The 25,309-nt window shown below is 39.2% G+C and overlaps 1 protein-coding gene across 1 annotated transcript in view; it reads left to right on the top strand.

The window, feature by feature from the left end:
• The window catches only part of CPA6 (carboxypeptidase A6), a 524,483-nt gene that overhangs the window by 96,397 nt on the left and 402,777 nt on the right, over positions 1–25,309 (top strand). The gene's annotated exons all lie outside the window — the stretch shown is intronic.

Raw genomic sequence — 25,309 nt, 5'->3', positions numbered from 1 at the left:
ATAACCAGTTAGTCTTTCTCACATTATATCATTCTGACAATGACTCCTCTCCTCTCTCTTCTACATTTAAACAGCCGTTGTGATTATGTTGGGTCCACCAGAAAATCCTGTTATTTTAAGGTCAGATGATTGGTAACCTTAATTCCCTCTGCAATGGAATTAATTCCCTCTTGTTGTGTAACATAACATATTCACAGTTTTCAGAAATTAGGAAGTGGACGTCTTTGAGGGGCCATTTTCCTGCCTACCACAATGAATTAATTATAAGATTTTCAAAAGATGTCATAACAGGGGCACCTGGGTGGTTCAGTCAGTTAAGCATCTGACATTTGATTTTGGCTCAGGTCATGATCTCAGGGTCGTGAGATGGAGCCCTGTGTTGGGCGCCATACTCAGTGGGGATTCTGCTTGAGATTGTCTCTCTCCCATTCTCCCCCATGCTCTCTCTCTCTCTCAAATAATAAATAAGTAAATCTTTAAAAAAAAAAAAAAAGATTTCTAACAAACGTCATACTGGTACAAAGACAGAATTTGGTCTTCTCAGTTATTGTGGAAAATTTTTTCTTAGATTATTGGCCTGCTCTAAGAAGTGGTTGTAAAAGATTATTCTTATTTGATGTGTAATCTGTCTAGATTACTGCCCAGATCCTTATTTGGACTCTAGGTTGTCTGGCAGCTGGCCCTTTCCCTCAAAATATGAAGAAGCCCTGTGAGCTGAAGCTCGAGGACTTGATATAAACCTCAAAGCACTCACTACCACAGCAGACCATGCATGGGCCAGAGTTCCTTATGGATGTTAAGGGAGAGTCCTGTCTGGGCCACTAAGTTCTCTCCCTCTTCTTTGAGATATTCATTAGTGAACATTCTCCCTACTGCAATAGCTTGGGTAAAACATTTCCTTAATTGTCTAGCACATTTTATCTTTCACAAAAGCAAAACACCATCCTTAAATTACCTATTTTCCAAGCTGACTTTTGCTTCACCTAGAACCCTTGCTCTTAAGGAGAAATGTAGCTTGATCAGTTGTTCAGAGCATGGGGTCTGGAGCAAGTCTCAAATTTTGGCTCTGCCATTCATATGGGGTGACCATGGGCAAGGGACTTGATCTTCCTGTGCCTCAATGTACCTATCCATAAACAGGGATGATGATGGGGATGATGATGGTGGTGATAATGATTGGGATGATGACGGTGATAATGATGATGGTGATGATGATGATGATGATGATAGTGATGATGATGAGGATGATGATGGTGATGATGGTGATGGAACCTACCTCACAAGGGTCTTAAGAAAGGAGCTCAGAACAAGTGCCTGGTTCAGATTGCTATACACACATCTGCTATTCTTATTTGAGGAACATCTAAGGCTCACCAAGTCCTAATATTCTGAGGAAAGTTTATCCATTCTTCTGAACTGAAATTTCATGCTCAGCTTTAACCTCAGGGTTTGCATAGCACATACATTGTAGGAGAATAATAAATATTGAGTAAATTAATGGAAGATGGCAAATGGGTGGATTTTTGGAGGAAGGAAGGAACTATGGGTGAGGAGGCAGGTATTATAACATCAACTGTAGTATTTCTTTACAGTTAAATGAGCAATTTGAATTCTAAGCTCTATCTCACAGTTGTGTCATTTACTCTCAGAAATCAAATTAAATACATTTCTTCAAGGAAGTGTGTGCTACACAGGCAGCTGATATGATCAAGACCACTGCACTCCATGTTCTGGGGTCAAGGCGTGTGAGGCAGTGTGACCTAACTTCAATTAATGACAGCTGCCTCTGGAAACCTGGTTTCTTTCCTTAGGGAAACAGTATAAATTAAAGTCTAGCCAGACTGAAATGCATCACTGCTCAACTGAGTACAGAAACTTGAATTCACACTTTGATTTGTCAGGAAGACAGAAATGCTTTCAACATATAATCAGCCCCATCATTCTTCACACCAAATGGAAATACGCAGACTTATCCAGGCACCTAATGTGGGAAATCTTTTTAAACTTTAAAACAGACAGTAGAACTGTATGTCATTTTTAAAAATTAAGCTCTAATGTGATATTCAATTTATGTTCTGAAACAAATCAATAGTCCAGGCAACCAGCCATAACTCTTGCTATATACTGCCCTCCAGTGGATTCCTGTCAGATGTAACCTCTGAACATTATTTCAAAAAAACCTATACATAAGCTTTCTTTTCAATGGGATGTTAAATCTTTGACATAAACTTTAAAAATGCATTTGAAAATATTAATGATAATCCTCAAAACTATTTTTTAAAATCACCTTGGAGTGCCTGGGTGGCTCGGTCATTAAGCTTCTGCCTTCGGCTCAGGTCATGATCTCAGGGTCCTGGGATCGAACCCAGCACAGGGCTCCCTGCTCAGTGGGAAGCCTGCTTCTCCCTCTCCCACTCCCCCTGCTGTGTTCCCTCTCTCTCTGTCTCTCTCTCTGTCAAATAAATAAATAAAATCTTTTTAAAAAATCACCTTGTTTTTAAATTATCTGATGTCAAGGTAAAGTACTTATTTATTTCCCCCAGAGCTTGGCTTTCCCTCAGGAATTTGCCATAGTGTTGGTTTGTTTCTGTTTTGGCCCATGTCTTTAGTGGTCCCTCAGCCTACTACTACTTCTAAATTCACTCTGGGCAAAAGAGAGATGGCTTTATACTTATCAGAAGAAGCTCACATAGCTCCTTTAAACATGGCCTTGACACTAGGGGCAAGCAACCATTTCTTCTCATTTTACAAACAAAAGTCACAAATCAGTGCTAAAGCTGAGAATAAAACTGAGATGCTGCCATTTCTGGAGAACCCTCAATGTGTGAAGTTCTGATAACTGGAAGGTGACTTCCAGCACACTGTGATTTGACTCATTCCATCAGAATTTGGTTTGAAGCGTCTGCTTTCTGCTTGGGTCATGATCCTAGGGTCCTAGGATCGAGCTTCTCCTTCTGCCCCTCTCCCCATCACTCACCCTGCTTGCGCTCTCTCTCTCTCTCAAATAAATAAATAAAATCTTAAAAAAAAAGAATTTGGTTTGATGAAATATTACCTGTCTTTTCGTGGCTACCCAATTTCTCACTGCCTCCATTTCAGGAACATTTTCTGTTGTTTTAAAATAATACCTCACAGTTTTTGTAAATATTATATGGCATACACACTGCAAAATTGGGAATTTAGTGTATGAGATTTTCTCAGGGCAGGAAATTATGACGAATACTAACTAAATAACAGGACTCTCACAGGTAACTAATTACATGGAAAAGAAAATGACCAGAAGGACATTTCTGGAAGAAAATTATTGGTTTTTTCTCTTTAAAGTAAGCATGACTAAAGCTAAGCTCAACTTAGTCCTCTAAATATACACATAAAATATGAAATCATTCAGTAGACACTAGCCTCTTTCTAGATGGTAAAAGACTTCTTTAGAAGTGGGATTCTAAAATATTGCTCTAACAGTAATTCACCACCAGATTGATGAACACTGAAAATATGTTTACAGTCTAATAAAATTTTGAGATAACACAGCACTTCAAGTCATGCTATTTGAGTTTATTTTGAATGCATTTCTATATTCTATTTGCTTATCAAAATAATCCTTCAATCCCCACAATAATGAACATAGGTAATTGTCTGTTTAGTCTATAATAATAACCTCAATTACATTTTAAATATTCCATAACCAAACTCTGAGATAAATCTCTTTATAGAATGCTTTAACATAAAAGATTAAGAGATGAAGAGGAGCTCTTGAAATTGACTGATTAAATTTGACTCTAGTGTAATTTGATATATTCAGTATGTATTTACTTATTCACTCTCTTGCCCTAAAAATATTCATTGAGCATCTACTATATACCAGAATGTAAAATACAAAGTGTTCAAACATGATCAGGAAGGTCCTGCTGAGGAGGAGTTCAACATTTAGTGGGCAAGTCAGATGGGTAAATAGATAATTAAAATACAATATAGTTAAGTATTGTAATAGAGGCATGTAGGGACATTTCACAGAAGGGGCATTATTTGCATTTTGAAAAATAAGTGAGTTTATTGGGTACACAGTCTGCAATGAGCTTACTCCAAGTGCAAATGTAGCCAGGCACCAAAAAGTCTGGCTTATACAAGAAACTACAACTAGTTCCATTTGGCCTGAGTAAGGGGAGCCTGGAAGGAAAGGGGAGTATGTTGGGTGGGTGGAGGTCTTCACATGTTTCAACAGGTGCTTTGAAAAGTTTATGGGAACAATTGAAGAATTTTAAGCAGGATAATGATATGATCATATTTAAATTTTAGAAAGTGTACTCTGATGGAGGAAAAATGTGAGGGACATTTCATTAGCAGCAGGCAAGCCTGTTTAGAGGATTGGGGGTATCCCAAATATGAGATGATGAGAAATGCAAATCCAAAAAGACTGTAAATCTAATGAAATACATCTTAAGAAACTTATATTGTTTTCCAGATTTATAAATTCTGTAAAGTGAGTGTTTTATAAATGATATCAAATCATTTCTTAGGTGAAAAATGTATAGAAGTAAAATTTCTAATTGGAAATATAACCACATATTATTAATATAAAAGGTGTTATTCATATTTGCTTATTTATTCTTTCTCTTAGGGTATCATTCTGCACACCTTTTTGTTTCTTATTTGTCAAATATACAATCAGACCTGAATTTTGCCTTCTCAAATACATCCCATCCCTTTCTAGGCTATTTTAGTCATTTAAAAAGCATTATTCATGGACCAAAAGAAATCTCTGAAATAAAATCAGTGGGTAGAAAGAATTGATAGGAAAAAGATGACACGAGACAGAGATAGACACTTAGGATAATACACTGGCCTGCCACAATGACTGAAAATAATCTAGAACACAATGCACAGATCCTTAATTCGACAGAGCTAATCTAAGAATCATTTAAGGCCCCTCAATCCTGGGCCAAAAATAAAATAAAAATGAGTCCAATTTCAATGCTTAAATGAAATTATACTGGGGGTAAAAATAAGCCACGCTCTTTATACTCTTTATGACAGCTGAACTCAATTTTAGTAGGGAAAAAATTAAGAGTGCTTAGTGTAAAGGGAAAAAAAGCAAATTTATGTGCGTTGTCATGACTCAGGTGCGCTTGAACCTCCACTGCAGACTGGATGCAGAAGGCTCTTGATTGAGAACCCTCTAGGTGCCAAGTGCTACACAACCACCTGCTGGCTGTGGGTCCTCGGACACATTACTTAGCCTGTCTAGGCCTAGTTTCTTCATCTATAACAGGGTGTCATGGCACTATTGACATTTTTAGGCCAGATAATTTTTTGTTGCAGGGGACTGTCTGGAACATAATCCCAAGCTGTTTACACAGGAGATTCTGAGCGAATTTCCTCCAGTGTGAGGTAAAGCTCCTGCCTGAGTGCAGCCTCGTTTACCTATGGATGACTGCTTATACACACATCTCCACATTGTGGGTGCCATGCACCCAGGATAAACTTTGAGAAGAGAAATATTTCCCAAAGAATTAAAATCTACAAGAATGGCTCCCTGGCTGGAGCACCTGGGTGGCTCAGTTGTTAGGAGTCTGCCTTCGGCTCAGGTCATGATCCCAGGGTTCTGGGATCAAGCCCCACATCAGGCTCCCTGCTCAGCAGGAAGCCTGCTTCTCCCTCTCCCATTCCCCTTGCTTGTGTTCCCTCTCTCACTGTGTCTCTCTCTGTCAAATAAATAAATAAAATCTTTAAAAAAAAGAAAAAAAGAATGGCTCCCTGGCTAAAAACGAAAGGACTTCACATTACAAAGTAAACATGTAGGTTTTTAATCTTAAATGTCTGCATTTTAGTCACTTTACAACTTTCCTTAAGAATTGTAGAGTGGATTATTAATATTTGGGTAAATAAAGAATCTGTTGTTGTTCATAAAAACAAAAGCAGTCTGAATTCAAGTTTTTCTCTTTTACTAGATAGAAACCATTTGCAGGCACATTTGAAGTCAGAGTTTGCTTTAGCTTCTACCATCAACAGAATGTTATGTTCATTGGTTGATTTTAGGAACTGAGTTCTAATTTGGACATCTTACTACAAATATCAATTTCATCCTTTTTTATTTTTGAATTTTGACTGCTAATTTTAGTTTCTTTTTAAATCTTCTACTGCAAAGCCACATCTGATGGCCCATTTAATGTAAGAAAGGTCTAGCCTTCACTGTTAGAGAATTTCTTTTTCTTCTTACAGTCACATTTGCCAACTTCAAAACATCTTGAGCTTTTCTTTTATTGACACATCTTCCCTATCATTATTTGCTCTGGGTGAAGAGTTGGACTTTCAGAGCTAAACGATGGGATACAAAGACATGTAGAGAGGGGTGCCTGGGTGGCTCAGTCAGCTAAGAGTCCAACTTTTGGTTTCAGCTCAGCTCATGATCTCAGGGTCCTAGTATTGAGCCCCACATGGGGCTCTGTGCTCAGCACCGTGGAGTCTGCTGGAGATTATCTCCCTCTCCCTCTGCTCCTCCCCCTGTTCGTGCTCTCTCTCTCTACCCCCCTCTAAAATAAATGAATAAAATCTTTTAGAAAAAAAGACACATAGAGAGAGAGTTATGTATGAAATAAACATGGAGGGGTTTATGTTTTTTTAATATTCATCAGCACTTTCAGTTTCTAAAACAGATTTTTAAATAAAATACGTGGAATTTAAAGCACAAAATTAAGATGAGTTGTGTGGCCTAAGATACAGCTGAGGGATTCTAAAACTCCCCCCAAAATGTCATCTGCTATCAGCTGTTAGTTTTCCAGCCATTGCTTCAAGTGTTGACGACAAAATAATCACCCCTGAGCCCACTTTCAGAGAGCAGATGTCCTGTAGGAAGCAGGGGAAGGGATTTAAATATCTTTTGTGACTTCTGCCATTTCTCTAGGCAGAGCCACTACAAACAGCTCCATGTGGTATGATCAACTGCAGAAATAGAAAACTCTCAGGGGGGGAAAAGATGGCAGAGGAGTAGGGAACCCTATTTCAACTGGTCCCCGGAATTGAGCTGGATATCTACCAGACCACTCTGAGCACCCACGAAACCAGCCTGAGATGTAAGAAGATCTGGATCTCTACAAACAGAATATTGCAGGAAGTTGGTTTTGAGGTACGAAGCGGGTAGCCGTGATTCCGCGGGCAGCTATTGGAGGATAAACGGCAGCAGGAGGGTGCCTGGCCGTGGGGATCCTACACTGCCGGTGAGCGACAGCCTCGCGCACTGGGGATGGACACAGACTCGCAGACCGGTAGTGGCAGGGAAAGGACTCTAGGGCAGCCCCCGGGATGGAAACCCAGAGTGGCGGGGTCTCACGTGCGCGTAAACTGGGAGCGGCTGGCGGTTTTAGAAGCACAAAGGGCAGAGACGCGCCCCGACCTGGAGGCAGGACTGGGAGCGCTGCGGAGAGGCGCACAACCCAGGCCACTGCAGTTTATAGCAGCACAGACAGAAAAGGAGACAGTGCGGCCTGGAGAGCTCACTGAAGAACAGACTGTGATCTCTCTGCTCTGAGACAGAGGGTTGGAAATGGTCTCTTCTGCTCTGACTTGCGGAAAGCCACCAGAGAACAAAAGCCCCCAAAAATGATTCCCACTGAGCCCATCCCCCCACCACAGGGGCGCAGGGCAACTCCACCTAAACAGGGTTGCCTGAGTAACAGCATGGCAGGCCCCTCCCCCAGAAGACAGGCTGGGAAAACAAGAGGTCAGCAACCCTAAGGTCCCTACAAAACAGGTGCATCTTGCTTGGGTTCTGGTCAATAATTTGGACTCTATACATTCCCTCAACCACCCATCAACAGAATGACTAGGAGGAGGAGCCCCCAAAATAGAAAAGACTCAGAGATTATGACTTATGCTGCAGATTTACAAATGGATGCAGATATAACCAAGATGTCGGAGATGGAATTCAAGCTAGCAATTGTGAAGACAATGGCTAGAATGGAGAAATCAATTAATGGCAACATAGAGTCTCTAAGGGCAGAAATAAAGGTGAATTGGCAGAACTTAAAAATGCTATCAATGAGATCCAATCCAATCTAGATAATTTAACAGCTAGGGTAACTGAGGCAGAAGAGAGAATAAGTGACCTGGAAGACAATTTAATAGATAAAAAGGGAAAAGAGGAGGCCAGGGAAAAACAACTCAGAATCCATGAAAATAGAATCAGAGAAATAAGTGACACCATGAAGCATTCCAATGTCAGAATAATTGGAATCCCGGAGAGAGTGGAGAGAGAGAGAGGACTAGAAGATGTATTTGAGCAAATCATAGCTGAGAACTTCCCTAATCTGGAGAATGAAACAAACATTCGCATCCTAGAGGCAGAGAGGACCCCTCCTAAGATCAAGGAAAACAGGCCAACACCCCGGCATGTAATAGAAAACTTGCAAATCTTAGAACCAAGGAAACCATCTTAAGGGTAGTTAGGTGGAAGAGATTCCTTACGTACAGAGGGAGGAACATCAGAATAACGTCAGACCTATCCACAGAGACCCGTCAAACCAGAAAGACCTGGCAAGACATATTCAGGGTACTAAATGAGAAGAACATGCAGCCAAGAATACTTTATCTGGCAAGGCTTTCATTTACAATGGATGGAGAGATGCAGAGCTTCCAAGACCGGCAGAAACTGAAAGAATATGTGACCACTAAGCCGGCCCTGCAAGAAATATTAAGGGGGGTTCTATAAAAGGAGAAAGACCCCAAGAGTGATATACAACAGAAATTTACAGGGACAATCTATAAAAACAACGTCTTCACAGGCAACATGATGACAATTAATTCATATCTTTCAATAATCACTCTCAACGTGAATGGCCTAAACGCTCCCATAAAACAGCACAGGGTTGCAGATTGGATAAAAAGACAGGACCCATCCATATGCTGTCTACAAGAGACTCATTTTTTGAACCTAAAGATACATCCAGACTGAAAGTGAAGGGATGGAGATCCATCTTCCATGCCAGCGGACCTCCAAAGAAAGCTGGGGTAGCAATTCTTATATCAGACAAATTAGATTTTAAACTAAAGTCTGTAGTTAGAGACACAGAAGGACACTATATCATTCTTAAAGGGTCTATCCAACAAGAAGATCTAACAATTGTAAATATCTATGCTCCCAACATGGGAGCAGCCATCTACATAAGCCAACTGTTAACCAAATAAAGAGTCATATTGATAACAATACATTAATTGTAGGAGACATCAATACTCCACTCTCAGCAATGGACAGATCATCTAAGCAGAAAATCAACAAGGAAACAAGAGCTTTGAATGATACACTGGACCAGATGGACCTCTTAGATATATACAGAACATTCCACCCTAAAACAACAGAATACTCATTCTTCTCGAGCATACATGGAACTTTCTCCAGAATAGACTACATACTGGGTCACAAATCAGGTCTCAACCGATACCAAAAGATTGAGATTATTCCCTGCATATTCTCAGACCACAATGCTCTAAAACTGGCACTCAATCACAAGAAAAAATTTGGCAGAAATTCAAACACTTGGAAGCTAAAGACCACTCTGCTCAAGAATGTTTGGGTCAACCAAGAAATCAAAGAAGAACTTAAACAATTCATGGAAATCAATGAGAACGAAAACACATTGGTCCAAAACCTATGGGATACTGCAAAGGTGGTTGTAAGGGGGAAATACATAGCCATCCAAGCCTCACTCAGAAAAATAGAAAAATCCTGAATTCACCAACTAACTCTACACCTTAAAGAACTATAGAAAAAGCAACAAATGACGCCTAAGCCACGCAATAGAAGAGAAATAATTAAAATTAGAGCAGAAATCAATGAATTAGAAACCAGAAACACAGTAGATCAGATCAATGAAACTAGAAGCAGGTTCTTTGAAAGAACTAATAAGATCGATAAACCACTGGCCAGACTTATCCAAAAGAAAAGAGAAAGGACCCAAATTAATAAAATTATGAATGAAAGGGGAGAGATCACGACTAACATCAAGGAAATAGAAACAATTATTAGAAATTATTATCAACAACTATATGCCAATAAACTGAGCAATCTGGATGAAATGGAGGCCTTCCTGGAAACCTATAAGCTGCCAAGACTGAAACAGGAAGAAATTGACAACCTGAATAGGGCAATAACCAGTATGAGATTGAAGCAGGGATCAAAAACCTCCCAAAAAACAGAGTCCAGGGCCTGATGGATTCCCTGGGGAATTCTACCAAACATTCAAAGAAGAACTAATACCTATTCTCCTGAAGCTGTTTCAAAAAATAGAAACAGAAGGAAAACTTCCAAACTCATTCTATGAGGCCACCATTACCTTAATTCCGAAATCAGGCAAAGACCCCATCAAAAAGAATTTCAGACGGATATCCCTGATGAATATGGATTCCAAAATCCTCAACAAAATCCTAGCTAATAGAATCCATCAATACATTAAAAGGATCATCCACCACGACCAAGTGGGATTTATCCCCGGGATGCAAGTGTGGTTCAACATTTGCAAATCAATCAGTGTGATAGAACACATTAATAAGAGGAGGGAGAAGAACCATATGGTCCTCACAATTGATGCAGAAAAAGCATTTGACAAAATACAGCATCCTTTCCTGATTAAAACTCTCCAGAGTATAGGGATAGAGGGAACATTCCTCAAGCTCATAAAATCCATCTATGAAAAACCCACAGTGAATATCCTCCTCAATGGGGAAAAGCTGATAGCCTTTCCCTTAAGATCAGGAACACGTCAAGGATACCCACTCTCACCACTATTGTTCAACATAGTACTAGAAGTCCTAGCAACAGCAATCAGACAACAAAAAGAAATAAAAGGTATTCAAATTGGCAAAGAAGTCAAACTCTCTCTTTTCGCAGACGACATGATACTTTATGTGGAAAACCCAAAAGACTCCACCCCCAAATTACTAGAACTCATCCAGCAATTCAGTAATGTGGCAGGATACAAAATCAATGCACAGAAATCAGTTGTTTTCTTATACACTAACAACGCAACTGTAGAAAGAGAAATTAGAGAAACGATTCCATTTACAATAGCACCCAAAACCATAAGATACCTTGGAATAAACCTAACCAAAGAGGTAAAGGATCTATACTCTAGGAACTACAGAACACTCATGAAAGAAATTGAAGAAGACACAAGAAGATGGAAATATATTCCATGCTCATGGATTGGAAGCATAAACATTGTTAAAATGTCTATACTACCCAGAGCAATCTATACCTTCAATGCCATTCTGATCAAAATTCCAATGACATTTTTCAAAGTGCTGGAACAGACAATCCTAAAATTTGTATGGAATCAGAAAAGACCCCAAATCGGCAAGGAGATGTTGAAAAAGAAAAGCAAAGCTGGGGGCATCACGTTGCCTAATTTCAAGCTATATTACAAAGCTGTGATCACCAAGACAGCATGGTACTGGCACAAAAACAGACATATAGACCAATGGAACAGAATAGAGAACCCAGATATGGACCCTCGGCTCTATGGTCAAATAATCTTCAACAAAGCAGGAAAAAACATGCAATGGAAAAAAGACAGTCTCTTCAATAAATGGTGCCGGGAACATTGGACAGCCACATGCAGAAGAATGAAACTCGACCATTCTCTAACACCATACACAAAGATAAACTCAAAGTAGATGAAAGACCTCAATGTGAGATAGGAATCCATCAAAATCCTAGAAGAGAACATAGGCAATAACGTCTTTGACATCGGCCACAGCAACTTCTTTCAAGATACATCTCCAAAAACTAGTGAAACAAAAGCAAAAATGAACTTTTGGGACTTCCTCAAGATAAAAAGCTTCTGCACAGCAAAGGAAACAGTCCATAAAACAAAGAGGCAACCCACAGAATGGGAGAAGATATTTGCAAATGACACTACAGATAAAGGGCTGGTATCCAAGATCTATAAAGAACTTCTCAAACTCAACACCCAAAAAACAAATACTCAAGTCAAAAAGTGGGCAGAAGATATGAAAAGACACTTCTCTGAAGAAGACATACAAATGGCTAACAGGCACATGAAAAAATGTTCATCATCATTAGCCATCAGGGAAATTCAAATGAAGACAACATTGAGATACCACCTTACACCGGTTAGAATGGCAAAAATGGACAGGGCAAGAAACAACAAATGTTGGAGAGGTTGTGGAGAAAGGGGATCCCTCTTACATTGTTGGTGGGAATGCAAGTTGGTACAGCCACTTTGGAAAAGAGTGTGGAGGTTCCTCAAAAATTTAAAAATAGAGCTACCCTATGACCCAGCAATTGCACTATGGGGTATTTACCCTAAAGACACAGATGTAGTGAAAAGAAGGGCCATATGCACCCCAATGTTCATAGCAGCAATGTCTGCAATAGCCAAACTGTGGAAAGAGCCGAGATACCCTTCAACAGATGAATGGATAAAGAAGATGTGGTCCATATATACAATGGAATATTACTCAGCCCTCAGAAAGGATGAATACCCAACTTTTACATCATCATGGATGGGACTGGAGGAGATTATGCTAAGTGAAATAAGTCAAGCAGAGAAAGTCAAGTATCATATGGTTTCACTTATTTGTGGAACATAAGGAATAACATGGAGGACATTAGGAGAAGGAAGGGAAAAATGGGGGGGGGGAATTGGAGGGAGAGATGAACCATGAGAGACTATGGACTCTGAGAAACAAACAGGATTTTAGAGGGAAGGGGGGAGGGGGGATTGGTTAGCCAGGTGATGGGTATTAAGGAGGGCATGTACTGCATGGAGCACTGGGTGTTATATGAAAACAATGGATCGTGGATCACCACATCAAAAACCAATGATGTATTATATGGTGACTAACATAACATAATAAAATTAAAAAAAAAAAAAGAAAACTCTCAGAGAGGTATAAATGTTCCTCTTTCTGCTCTCATCAAGAATAATAGTATTAACAATTATAATCCAGGGTCCACTCCAAACTTTATGAAATATTTTGATAGTCTCAATAAGCAGGAAAAATGACCCTTGCCTAGTTACTTATCCATATAACCACATGCTGATTTTGCCCCCAAATTAGAAATCTTTAGCTTCCAGCAAGTCTAACCAGGTGCCACTTCTATATATGTGGAATTACTGCCGATGTGGTGTGAGTTTATGGGTACAAAGAAAAATCTCCTATCCTCTGGTACCCTTTTCTCAGGCATTTGGGTTTCATGTCTTTGAGATAAGAGTTTGCTTCATCTGCAAAGTGGGAGTAATAATTGGTATTCAGCTCTTTTACCAACAAGACAATGAAATGAGATGCACTTGGAGGATCTGAACCCTAATGGGCTGGGCACTGCCATGGGAAGGAAGAAGGAAACCTAAAAAGGAATGTGGGCAAATGTTGAAGACAAGCTTGCTCACAACACAATTTTTCCAAAGACCACGCCATTCCAATTCCCATGATTGCCCTCTTCTCTACTTACTTATTAAAGTTAGAGTTGTGGGAAGTAAAAGATCTTCTTGGACAAGTTTCCAGGCCACTCAACCAAATTGACAATGTTCTACTGATCAGGTCTACTGCTAACTCTAGAATTCATTGTTTGAAAGGAATAATTAGAACAATTTTATAGCCACCAGCATCATTGAGGATTTCAGTGTTCTGCAAAAGCAAACATGTCACCTGGAACTGCCATAGAGCTTGAAGTGTGTATAACGTCCCAATACGTTTCCAAAATGTCATTATTTATTATTGTTTTTCTGCAAGGGAATATAAGAGCAAAAAATCATTTTATAAGGACAATGACACTTTCTCTTAGCATTTGGTTCAGGATCTATTTCACATTGAAGCTTGATTCAGAGACAAATAGTACTTCTTAAAGTGTGCAGGTAACACAACTCCAAACTATTACCTTTACAACCAAAACCTGAAATAATATTGTCTCTGGGAGATAAAAGACCCTAAGTCAATAAAATGGAGGATGCTAATATTAATGCGTATCATTACTGCACATGTACCAAGTGCTTAGCCTATGTTATCCCATCTGTGGCAGAGACTCTAGTCATCCCCTATAGCCATGATATCTTTCTTACATACTATTAGCAATAAAGTTAAACATTTTTAAAGTTTTTATTTTCATTCCAGTTAGTTAATATATAGTTATATTAATTTCAGGTGTACAATATAGTGATCCAATAATTCCATACATCACCTGGTGCCCATCACAAGAAGTGCACTCCTTAATCCCCATCACCTATTTACGTTCAAAGTAATTATTGATAGATATATATTCAGTAGTACCATTTTATTACTTGTTTTGTTGTTGTTTCTGAATATTTTCTCTGATCCTTTCTTGTCTTTCTGTCATGTTTTGCTGATTTGATTTTCTTTAATGGTATGTTTGGCTTTCTTTCTCTTTATTCTTTGCATATTCACTAGCAGTTTTTGGTATATGGTTATCATTAGGTTTGTATATAACCTCTTTTGCATATAGCAGTCTATAAATTTGATGATTGATTAAGTTTGAGCCCATTCTTTTCTCCTCTCCTCCCCACATTTTAGGCATATGTTATTATATTTTATACCCTTTTTTGGTGAGTTTCTTGACTGGTTTTTTTACAGAAATATTTATTTTTACTGCTTTTGTGTTTCCTACCTCTATACTGTCACTTTTGGTCTCTCCTTTCCACTCAATGAGTCCCTTTTAATATTTCTTGCAGGGCTGGTTTAGTGATCATGAACTCCTTTAGTTTTTGTTTGTCTGGGAAACTCTTTATCTCTCCTTCTATTTTAAATGATAGCCTTGCTGGATGGTATTCTTGGCTGAAGATTTTTCCCACTCAGCATTTTGGCTATATCGTGCCACTCTATCCTGGCTTACAGAGTTTCTATGAAAAATGTCCTGCTAGCCTTACGGGTTGTCCCTTGTAAGTTACTGACTTCTTTTGTCTTGTTGCTTTTAAAATGTTTTCTTTATCACTCTATTTTGCCAATTTAATTATGATATGTTCTGTTGTGGATCTACTTTTGTTGATTTTGATGGGAGTTCTCTGTACCTCCTGGATCTGGAGATCTGTTTCCTTCCCCAGATTGGGGAAGTTTTCAGCTATATTTTCTTCAAATAAATTTCCTGCCCATTTTTCTCTCTTCTTCTGGGACTCCTATAATACAAATGCTATTATGTTTGAACAAGTCACTGAGTTCTCTAAGTCTATTCTCATTTTGTGCATTTCTTTTTTCTCTCTTTTGTTCAGTTTGACTACTTTCCATTACTCTGTCTTCTAGGTCACTAACTCATTCCTCTCCTTCTTCCAGCCTGTTGTTCATCCCATCAAGTGTGTTTTTCATTTTATTTCTCATTTTATTGAGCTCTTTATCTCTGCTATGTCATGCCTTATCTCTGTGTTAAAGGTCTCATTCATGTCCTCCACTCTTTTCTCAAGTCCAGTGAGTATCCTCATGATCCTTGCTTTAAATTCTCTATCAGGTATGTTACTTACATCTGTTTCACTTAGATCTCTAGCCATGGCCTTGTCCTGTTCTTTCATTTGGGATAAATTTCTCTGTCTCCTCATTTTGTCTGCCTCTCTGTGTCTTTCTGTGTGTGAAGAAAATCAGCTATGTCTTCTGCTCTTGCAAGTAGTGACCTTATGAAGAAGAGGTCTTGGAGTGCCCTGAAATGCAGTGTCCCCTGTTCACCAGAACCTGGCACTTCAGGAGAATATCCTGTGTGTGATGCTTACTCCCTGCTATTGTGTCTGAGTCAGTTTTCCTTTCAGTGCAGTCATCTTCCCTGACTCTCTGCCTGTTATGGGCTGTGATTGTTCTCTGTGGTGTTAGTGGGACCCAGGCAGGCCTGTTCTGAGGGGGTGTGTCCTCTAGGGAACTTGGGAGTGGAGCAACAGTGTTACCAAATTTGTGTTGTCCTAGTCCTATGCCAGATCACCCAAAGCACTGTGATGGCTGAGAGCTGCATGTTAGGGCAGTCAGAGGCATGAGGCTGGCGGCAGCACATGACAGTGGTTGAGGGCACGTGGCTAGGTGTGGGGTGTGGCAGTAGCTGTCTGTGCACCCAGTAACCAAGTAGGGCATGCACACAGCTTTAACAAAATTTACCCTGAGCTCTGGGTGGAGGCTAGCAGGCTTGGAGTAGGCAAGTCCTCAAGATACCTTGTGAGCATGGTGCACTGCTAGCAGGTTAGGTAGCAAGTGTCTGTGCAGCCTTGCCTCCTGCAGGTGGCTCTGTGTTTATGTTTTGGGACAGGGGAGGAAAATGACAACTGCTAGCTCCCTCATTTTTGGAGAAGTCCCCCAATGTGCTCTGAAATCAGTATGAACAGATCTGTCTCCCATTTGCCCCTGGCATTGTGTAAACTGACATTTTTATGGCCTGTCCACGCAGGCTGTTGTCTCTTTTAGGGTGGTGAGCTAGCTATCTCTTGCCTTCCCAGCTTGCCCAGTGCTGAGACAGCTGACTTTTAAAGCTCCAGGCTCCAAGTCCCACTGGTTTTACAAACATGTAATTCAGTCCCTCTGGTTTTTAAAGCCAAATGCTATGGTGATTAGTCTTCCCTGTGTGAGCTCCCTGATGCCAGGGCTCATTTCTCTGCCCTCTCCACCTGCACAGCTTCCTCCCTCTTGCAGTCAGCCTCCCTCTGCCTTTCTGACCTTCTCTAATCTTTCAGATGCGGCTTCTTCTCTGTTTAGTGGTGGAGTTTGTTCTGCCAGTCTTTGGATCACTCTCCAGTTTATTGACTTGGATGATGATGATACCTAGTTATAAACATGGGACAGGGTGAGCTCAGGGTCCTCCTACTCTGCCATCTTCCCAAGCCTTGAGTTAAAAATTTTAATTGAGATCATAACTGCCCAGCTGATGGCTGCAATTTTAAGATGACACTTACAGCAAAAGTGTGACTATATGTCTAATTTCCAGACAAGGGGGCATGAGTGGAATGACGTGCACAGCTTCCAGGTCTTGTCCTTAAAGGAGAAGCCACACTGACTACCTCCCCTTCACCCAGCTCCCACTGCTAGGATGTGGGAATAGGCATCCTAGAGCACAACTAGACACTAAATATTGATAATTATTAAGCAATAGGGCAGGAGCCTGGATTCCGAGGATCAGACAGCTACCATCCCAAGCCTGAACTGTGTATTGGGACTTCTGCATTACAGAGAAACAATCTTCCATCTTGTTTAATCAACTATTTTGGATCTATCATTAGCACCAAAGCAACTGCCTGATAAATCATTCCATATTCACAACAATCCTAAAAAGGAACAGTTATTATCTCCAACTTACAAATGAGGAAATTGTAAAAACAAAACAAAACAAAAACAAAAACCTACCAAGTTTCCAGAACCAGTAAGTGGCAAACTTAAGTCTAAAACTCAAATCCGGGGGTACCTAGGTGATTCAGTCAGCATCCATTAAGCATCCAACTCTTGGTTTTGGCTCAGGTCATGACCTCAGGGTCCTTGTATTGGGTCCCACATTCAGCTCTGTGCTTAGCCAGGAGTCTGCTTGAGATTCTCTCCCTCTGCCCCTCCCCCTGCACGTGCATTCTCTCTCTCCTCTCTATCTCTCAACCACTCTCTAAAATAAATAAATTTAAAAATCTTTAAAACCCAAATCCAGCTTTCTATTGTATCACTAAAACTGTTACCATGCTAACACAGTTTTATGCTAGATCTGGCTTTTTATGATCTTGGAACAGTCATACTTACCCCATTTCAGCCTCAGTTTTGTTGTCTGTAAAGTCTAGCATAAAAAACAAACCACTCTAAGTATTTAAAGCAGAACAGGATTAACACAGAAATTGTCATCCTTACAATTCTCTGAAAGTTTTGGAGGAGCTGCCACTAGATTTTTGGTTTTAAGGTCACAGCATCTTAGATGTGGCCAGGAAATAGCTGCTCTTACTGCTAATGCTGCCACCACCAAACTGCTTCACTGATGTGAAGCTGATGATTCAGACAGCAGGGTCTACCCAGAACCTCAGTTGCAGAGGAATCTGGGATTTTTACTTTTCAGCTCCTCCACATAGGAGGAGATCTAGAAGAAAATGAAGATGAATGCACAGTAAAAATTAGAATAATCTCTAAGAATCCTGGCCCCACTTCTTACTTGCTATGTGTCTTTGGGTAAGATACCTAAGCTATTTGTGCCTCAGTTTCTTCATCTAAATGTAAGGATAATAATGGTACTTACTATGTAGGGTTGTTGTGAAGATTAAATTAACATAAAAATATGTAAAATATTTAGACAGTGACTGGCACATGGTATTATATGTGTTACCTATTATAATTGTTATCATTATCAAGCTTCTTCTAATTCCAAAATTCTCCAATATTTATTTCCTAGTGAGTCCAAAAGGTGGAGAACATAGGTGACCAACTTCAAATTCAAACAAACTGAGCTAAAAGTATAGAATTTTAGAGACACATGTATTTTCAATTTAAGAAATTGCAAGAACAGTCACCCAGCAACCTCTGATATTAGCTGTATGAGGAACTTTTGACTGTTGGAGCAAGTCTGTGATGTATCTCTTCTGCTGAGATTTCTAAGATTCTCTTAAGTAAAATTCCTGAGATTTCTAGTCAATTTTCAAATAATACTATAGCAGGGGCTGAGATTTTTCCTGCAATAAATATTCTCTCTCTATGTCTCCTAGTGATAGATTGCCTGATTCTTTGGTTAGATATATGCTGACTAGAAGAAACATGGATATCACCCTCCTTGCAGCTAGGATGAACATATGACTAAGTTCTGGTCTATGGTCGTGAACAGAAGTGAAACCTCACTTTACCATTAAACAGAAGGCTGTACCTTCTCCTTCCTCTTCCCCTTCTTCCATGGTATGCTGCTTCCCACTAAAACTGCCTTACAAAAGTTGACTGTTAAACATTCAGGAATCTTGCAAGCCAGTTATTAAACTGTTGGTAGTTTTTAAATATCAGCCATGGTAGAAGTATTTACAACATGGAAATCCATAAATACTATAAGTCAAAGCCAATGTCCCCCAGTTGGGGATATAGATATATTTTTTTTTACAGAGTCAGTTTACCAGCACCATTTTCCTTGCCCTCCTAGAATCAGGATACTTGAGTAAGATCTGTGGGCCCATATGATGAGGGCAGGTTCTGGAGATGGCAAAGCAAGGAGGAGTCTGAGTTCCTAATGTGGAACAAAGCCATTGTACTAGCTTAGACTCTCTGTGTGAGACACACATTTATATATAGCTCAGTGATTCTCAGTAGGGGACAACTTTGCCCCCCTACCCTCAGAGGACATTTAGGAGACATTTTTGGTTGTCATTAAATGGGACAGTGTGGTTGTTTCTGGCATATGTGGGTAGGGCCCAGTGATGCTGCTAAACATCCTACAATACACAAGAAAGCTCCCATTTCCAAGAATTGTATGGTCTAAAATGTCAACAGTGCCAAAGTTGAGAAATCCTGATCTGGTGTAAGCCACTATTTTGTTGGATTTCTATTACAGCCAGAAAACCTGTAGCCTAACTAATAATACAAATATACAACTGAAATCTCCAATATCCTTTTATATAAATACAAATGCATACATATACTCATATACCTACATATATGTACATTCACTTATATAATAAGCATTATTTAAAATAAAATTTGAAGGAAGCCACTTATATAATGGGTTTCTTCACATTTTTCTACTTTTGAAGCATTCATTCCTTGAAACCTCTGAGCAACGTTCTGGGCATTGGAAGAGGTAATTTACCAAGTGACTGGAGAGGTCTCAAAGAGTTAATCCTTCTTCAGAAAATGAGTAACTCACTCCTACCCAGAATCTTATATTGGGAGCAAGAGGTGAGGATGTTAATATTTCCCCTCCAAGAAAGTGGTAAACCTGAAGTGCTCTCTGTAATTTCCTCCTGAAATTACACCAAGGATGTTATTGAATTTGACCAATAGAGTTCCTCTGATCACATAGAAATAAAAATGGATTCTGCAGAAACGTCCACTGGGGAAATAAAAATGTTGACAAAGGTAAAGAAATTCAAGCTATCCATAGATGTTCTGTTGAAATAAACCTGAAAGTGCATATTCTGTAAGACCAGAGTGAAGCTGAGACAGAAAAAGCAATAAATACTTTCCAGTCTTATGTAAGGGAAAAAAGGACAGAGTTCTGATTTCTCCAAAGCAAATAGATTCTTTTTGAGATTAAGTATTAACGAAAGTTTATCTCTCATTTATGTAATGTGAATAGTATATCTATAATGGAAATTATATAGGTATGTATGTATGTATGTGTATGTGTGCATATAAACTAAACTGATGAGTTCTAAAATTTTAAACATAATTATAATAAAAATCAATTTACCTGATTTATCTCTCATATTTTACCTAATCAAGGAATCATACTTTTTCAAATAACAGTAACCTTTATTTTTTCTGTCATTTCAGACACACCCTATGATTTCTACTCCTTAACCCTGACTGACTTTTTTCTTTCTACCTTTCATTTTCTCTAAAATTTATCCTGGTCTGTGATTTCATCTATCCCTCACCTTCTGGAGCAAAATTACCTGGTGCTCAAAATTGTCAAGTATACTGTCTCCCCAAAATGTCTGATATTCACCATCATTATCGTTTATAATTGAAGCACTTCCTTCCCAGCCCCTCAATTCAAATCTTTTACTGATTTGTTTTAAGGCTTTCATTAATCTAATCACCACCAGACCTACATTTATTGAATAGCTTCTATGAGCTAATGCTCTGGAGGAAACAAAAATGAATCAGACAGGTCTTCCTCTAAAGAAACGTACAATCTATTAAGGCAGTTCAGACATTTTATTTTATTTATTTGATTTTTAAAAAAATTTTATTATGTTATGTTAGTCACCATACAATACATCATTAGTTTTTGATGTGGTGATCCACGATCCATTGTTTTTGTATAACACCCAGTGCTCCATGCTGTACGTGCCCTCCTTAATACCCATCACCGGGCTAAAAAATCCCCCCTCCCCTCTCCCCTCTAAAAACTCGGTTTGTTTCTCAGAGTCCATAGTCTCTCATGGTTCATCTCTCCCTCCGATCCCCCCCCCATTTTTCCCTTCCTTCTCCTAATGTCCTCCATGCTATTCCTTATGTTCCACAAATAAGTGAAACCATATGATACTTGACTTTCTCTGCTTGACTTATTTCACTTAGCATAATCTCCTCCAGTCCCATCCATGTTGATGTAAAAGTTGGGTATTCATCCTTTCTGATGGCTGAGTAATATTCCATTGTATATATGGACCACATCTTCTTTATCCATTCATCTGTTGAAGGGTATCTCGGCTCTTTCCACAGTTTGGCTATTGCAGACATTGCTGCTATGAACATTGGGGTGCATATGGCCCTTCTTTTCACTACATCTGTGTCTTTAGGGTAAATACCCCATAGTGCAATTGCTGGGTCATAGGGTAGCTCTATTTTTAAATTTTTGAGGAACCTCCACACTCTTTTCCAAAGTGGCTGTACCAACTTGCATTCCCACCAACAATGTAAGAGGGATCCCCTTTCTCCACAACCTCTCCAACATTTGTTGTTTCTTGCCCTGTCCATTTTTGCCATTCTAACCGGTGTAAGGTGGTATCTCAATGTTGTCTTCATTTGAATTTCCCTGATGGCTAATGATGATGAACATTTTTTCATGTGCCTGTTAGCCATTTGTATGTCTTCTTCAGAGAAGTGTCTTTTCATATCTTCTGCCCACTTTTTGACTTGAGTATTTGTTTTTTGGGTGTTGAGTTTGAGAAGTTCTTTATAGATCTTGGATACCAGCCCTTTATCTGTAGTGTCATTTGCAAATATCTTCTCCCATTCTGTGGGTTGCCTCTTTGTTTTATGGACTGTTTCCTTTGCTGTGCAGAAGCTTTTTATCTTGAGGAAGTCCCAAAAGTTCATTTTTGCTTTTGTTTCACTAGTTTTTGGAGATGTATCTTGAAAGAAGTTGCTGTGGCCGATGTCAAAGACGTTATTGCCTATGTTCTCTTCTAGGATTTTGATGGATTCCTATCTCACATTGAGGTCTTTCATCTACTTTGAGTTTATCTTTGTGTATGGTGTTAGAGAATGGTCGAGTTTCATTCTTCTGCATGTGGCTGTCCAATGTTCCCGGCACCATTTATTGAAGAGACTGTCTTTTTTCCATTGCATGTTTTTTCCTGCTTTGTTGAAGATTATTTGACCATAGAGCCGAGGGTCCATATCTGGGTTCTCTATTCTGTTCCATTGGTCTATATGTCTGTTTTTGTGCCAGTACCATGCTGTCTTGGTGATCACAGCTTTGTAATATAGCTTGAAATTAGGCAACGTGATGCCCCCAGCTTTGCTTTTCTTTTTCAACATCTCCTTGCCGATTTGGGGTCTTTTCTGATTCCATACAAATTTTAGGATTGTCTGTTCCAGCACTTTGAAAAATGTCATTGGAATTTTGATCAGAATGGCATTGAAGGTATAGATTGCTCTGGGTAGTATAGACATTTTAACAATGTTTATGCTTCCAATCCATGAGCATGGAATATATTTCCATCTTCTTGTGTCTTCTTCAATTTCTTTCATGAGTGTTCTGTAGTTCCTAGAGTATAGATCCTTTACCTCTTTGGTTAGGTTTATTCCAAGGTATCTTATGGTTTTGGGTGCTATTGTAAATGGAATCGTTTCTCTAATTTCTCTTTCTACAGTTGCGTTGTTAGTGTATAAGAAAACAACTGATTTCTGTGCATTGATTTTGTATCCTGCCACATTACTGAATTGCTGGATGAGTTCTAGTAATTTGGGGGTGGAGTCTTTTGGGTTTTCCACATAAAGTATCATGTCGTCTGCGAAAAGAGAGAGTTTGACTTCTTTGCCAATTTGAATACCTTTTATTTCTTTTTGTTGTCTGATTGCTGTTGCTAGGACTTCTAGTACTATGTTGAACAATAGTGGTGAGAGTGGGTATCCTTGACGTGTTCCTGATCTTAAGGGAAAGGCTATCAGCTTTTCCCCATTGAGGAGGATATTCACTGTGGGTTTTTCATAGATGGATTTTATGAGCTTGAGGAATGTTCCCTCTATCCCTATACTCTGGAGAGTTTTAATCAGGAAAGGATGCTGTATTTTGTCAAATGCTTTTTCTGCATCAATTGAGAGGACCATATGGTTCTTCTCCCTCCTCTTATTAATGTGTTCTATCACATTGATTGATTTGCAAATGTTGAACCACCCTTGCATCCCGGGGATAAATCTCACTTGGTTGTGGTGGATGATCCTTTTAATGTATTGTTGGATTCTATTAGCTAGGATTTTGTTGAGGATTTTGGAATCCATATTCATCAGGGATATCCGTCTGAAATTCTTTTTGATGGGGTCTTTGCCTGATTTCGGAATTAAGGTAATGGTGGCCTCATAGAATGAGTTTGGAAGTTTTCCTTCTGTTTCTATTTTTTGAAACAGCTTCAGGAGAATAGGTATTAGTTCTTCTTTGAATGTTTGGTAGAATTCCCCAGGGAATCCATCAGGCCCTGGACTCTGTTTTTTGGGAGGTTTTTGATCCCTGCTTCAATCTCATACTGGTTATTGCCCTATTCAGGTTGTCAATTTCTTCCTGTTTCAGTCTTGGCAGCTTATAGGTTTCCAGGAAGGCCTCCATTTCATCCAGATTGCTCAGTTTATTGGCATATAGTTGTTGATAATAATTTCTAATAATTGTTTCTATTTACTTGGTGTTAGTCGTGATCTCTCCCCTTTCATTCATAATTTTATTAATTTGGGTCCTTTCTCTTTTCTTTTGGATAAGTCTGGCCAGTGGTTTATCGATCTTATTAGTTCTTTCAAAGAACCTGCTTCTAGTTTCATTGATCTGATCTACTGTGTTTCTGGTTTCTAATTCATTGATTTCTGCTCTAATTTTAATTATTTCTCTTCTAATGCGTGGCTTAGGCGTCATTTGTTGCTTTTTCTATAGTTCTTTAAGGTGTAGAGTTAGTTGGTGAATTCAGGATTTTTCTATTTTTCTGAGTGAGGCTTGGATGGCTATGTATTTCCCCCTTACAACCACCTTTGCAGTATCCCATAGGTTTTGGACCAATGTGTTTTCGTTCTCATTGATTTCCATGAATTGTTTAAGTTCTTCTTTGATTTCTTGGTTGACCCAAACATTCTTGAGCAGAGTGGTCTTTAGCTTCTAAGTGTTTGAATTTCTGCCAAATTTTTTCTTGTGATTGAGTGCCAGTTTTAAAACAGTGTGGTCTGAGAATATGCAGGGAATAATCTCAATCTTTTGGTATCGGTTGAGACCTGATTTGTGACCCAGTATATGGTCTATTCTGGAGAAAGTTCCATGTATGCTCGAGAAGAATGAGTATTCTGTTGTTTTAGGGTGGAATGTTCTGTATATATCTAAGAGGTCCATCTGGTCCAGTGTATCATTCAAAGCTCTTGTTTCCTTGTTGATTTTCTGCTTAGATGATCTGTCCATTGCTGAGAGTGGAGTATTGATGTCTCCTACAATTAATGTATTGTTATCAATATGACTCTTTATTTGGTTAACAGTTGGCTTATGTAGATGGCTGCTCCCATGTTGGGGGCATAGATATTTACAATTGTTAGATCTTCTTGTTGGATAGACCCTTTAAGAATGATATAGTGTCCTTCTGTGTCTCTAACTACAGACTTTAGTTTAAAATCTAATTTGTCTGATATAAGAATTGCTACCCCAGCTTTCTTTGGAGGTCCGCTGGCATGGAAGATGGATCTCCATCCCTTCACTTTCAGTCTGGATGTATCTTTAGGTTCAAAATGAGTCTCTTGTAGACAGCATATGGATGGGTCCTGTCTTTTTATCCAATCTGCAACCCTGTGCTGTTTTATGGGAGCGTTTAGGCCATTCACGTTGAGAGTGATTATTGAAAGATATGAATTAATTGTCATCATGTTGCCTGTGAAGACGTTGTTTTTATAGATTGTCCCTGTAAATTTCTGTTGTATATCACTCTTGGGGTCTTTCTCCTTTTATAGAACCCCCCTTAATATTTCTTGCAGGGCCGGCTTAGTGGTCACATATTCTTTCAGTTTCTGCTGGTCTTGGAAGCTCTGCATCCATTGTAAATGAAAGCCTTGCCAGATAAAGTATTCTTGGCTGCATGTTCTTCTCGTTTAGTATCCTGAATATGTTTTGCCAGGTCTTTCTGGCTTGCCAGGTCTCTGTGGATAGGTCTGACGTTATTCTGATGTCCCGCCCTCTGTATGTAAGGAATCTCTTCCCCCCTAACTGCCCTTAAGATGGTTTCCTTAGTTCTAAGATTTGTGAGTTTTA

This window comes from Phoca vitulina, unplaced genomic scaffold (assembly GCF_004348235.1).
Source record: "Phoca vitulina isolate PV1807 unplaced genomic scaffold, GSC_HSeal_1.0 scaffold25, whole genome shotgun sequence".
Classification (NCBI taxonomy): Eukaryota; Metazoa; Chordata; class Mammalia; order Carnivora; family Phocidae; genus Phoca; species Phoca vitulina.
This window is presented reverse-complemented; position numbering and strand designations above follow the sequence as displayed.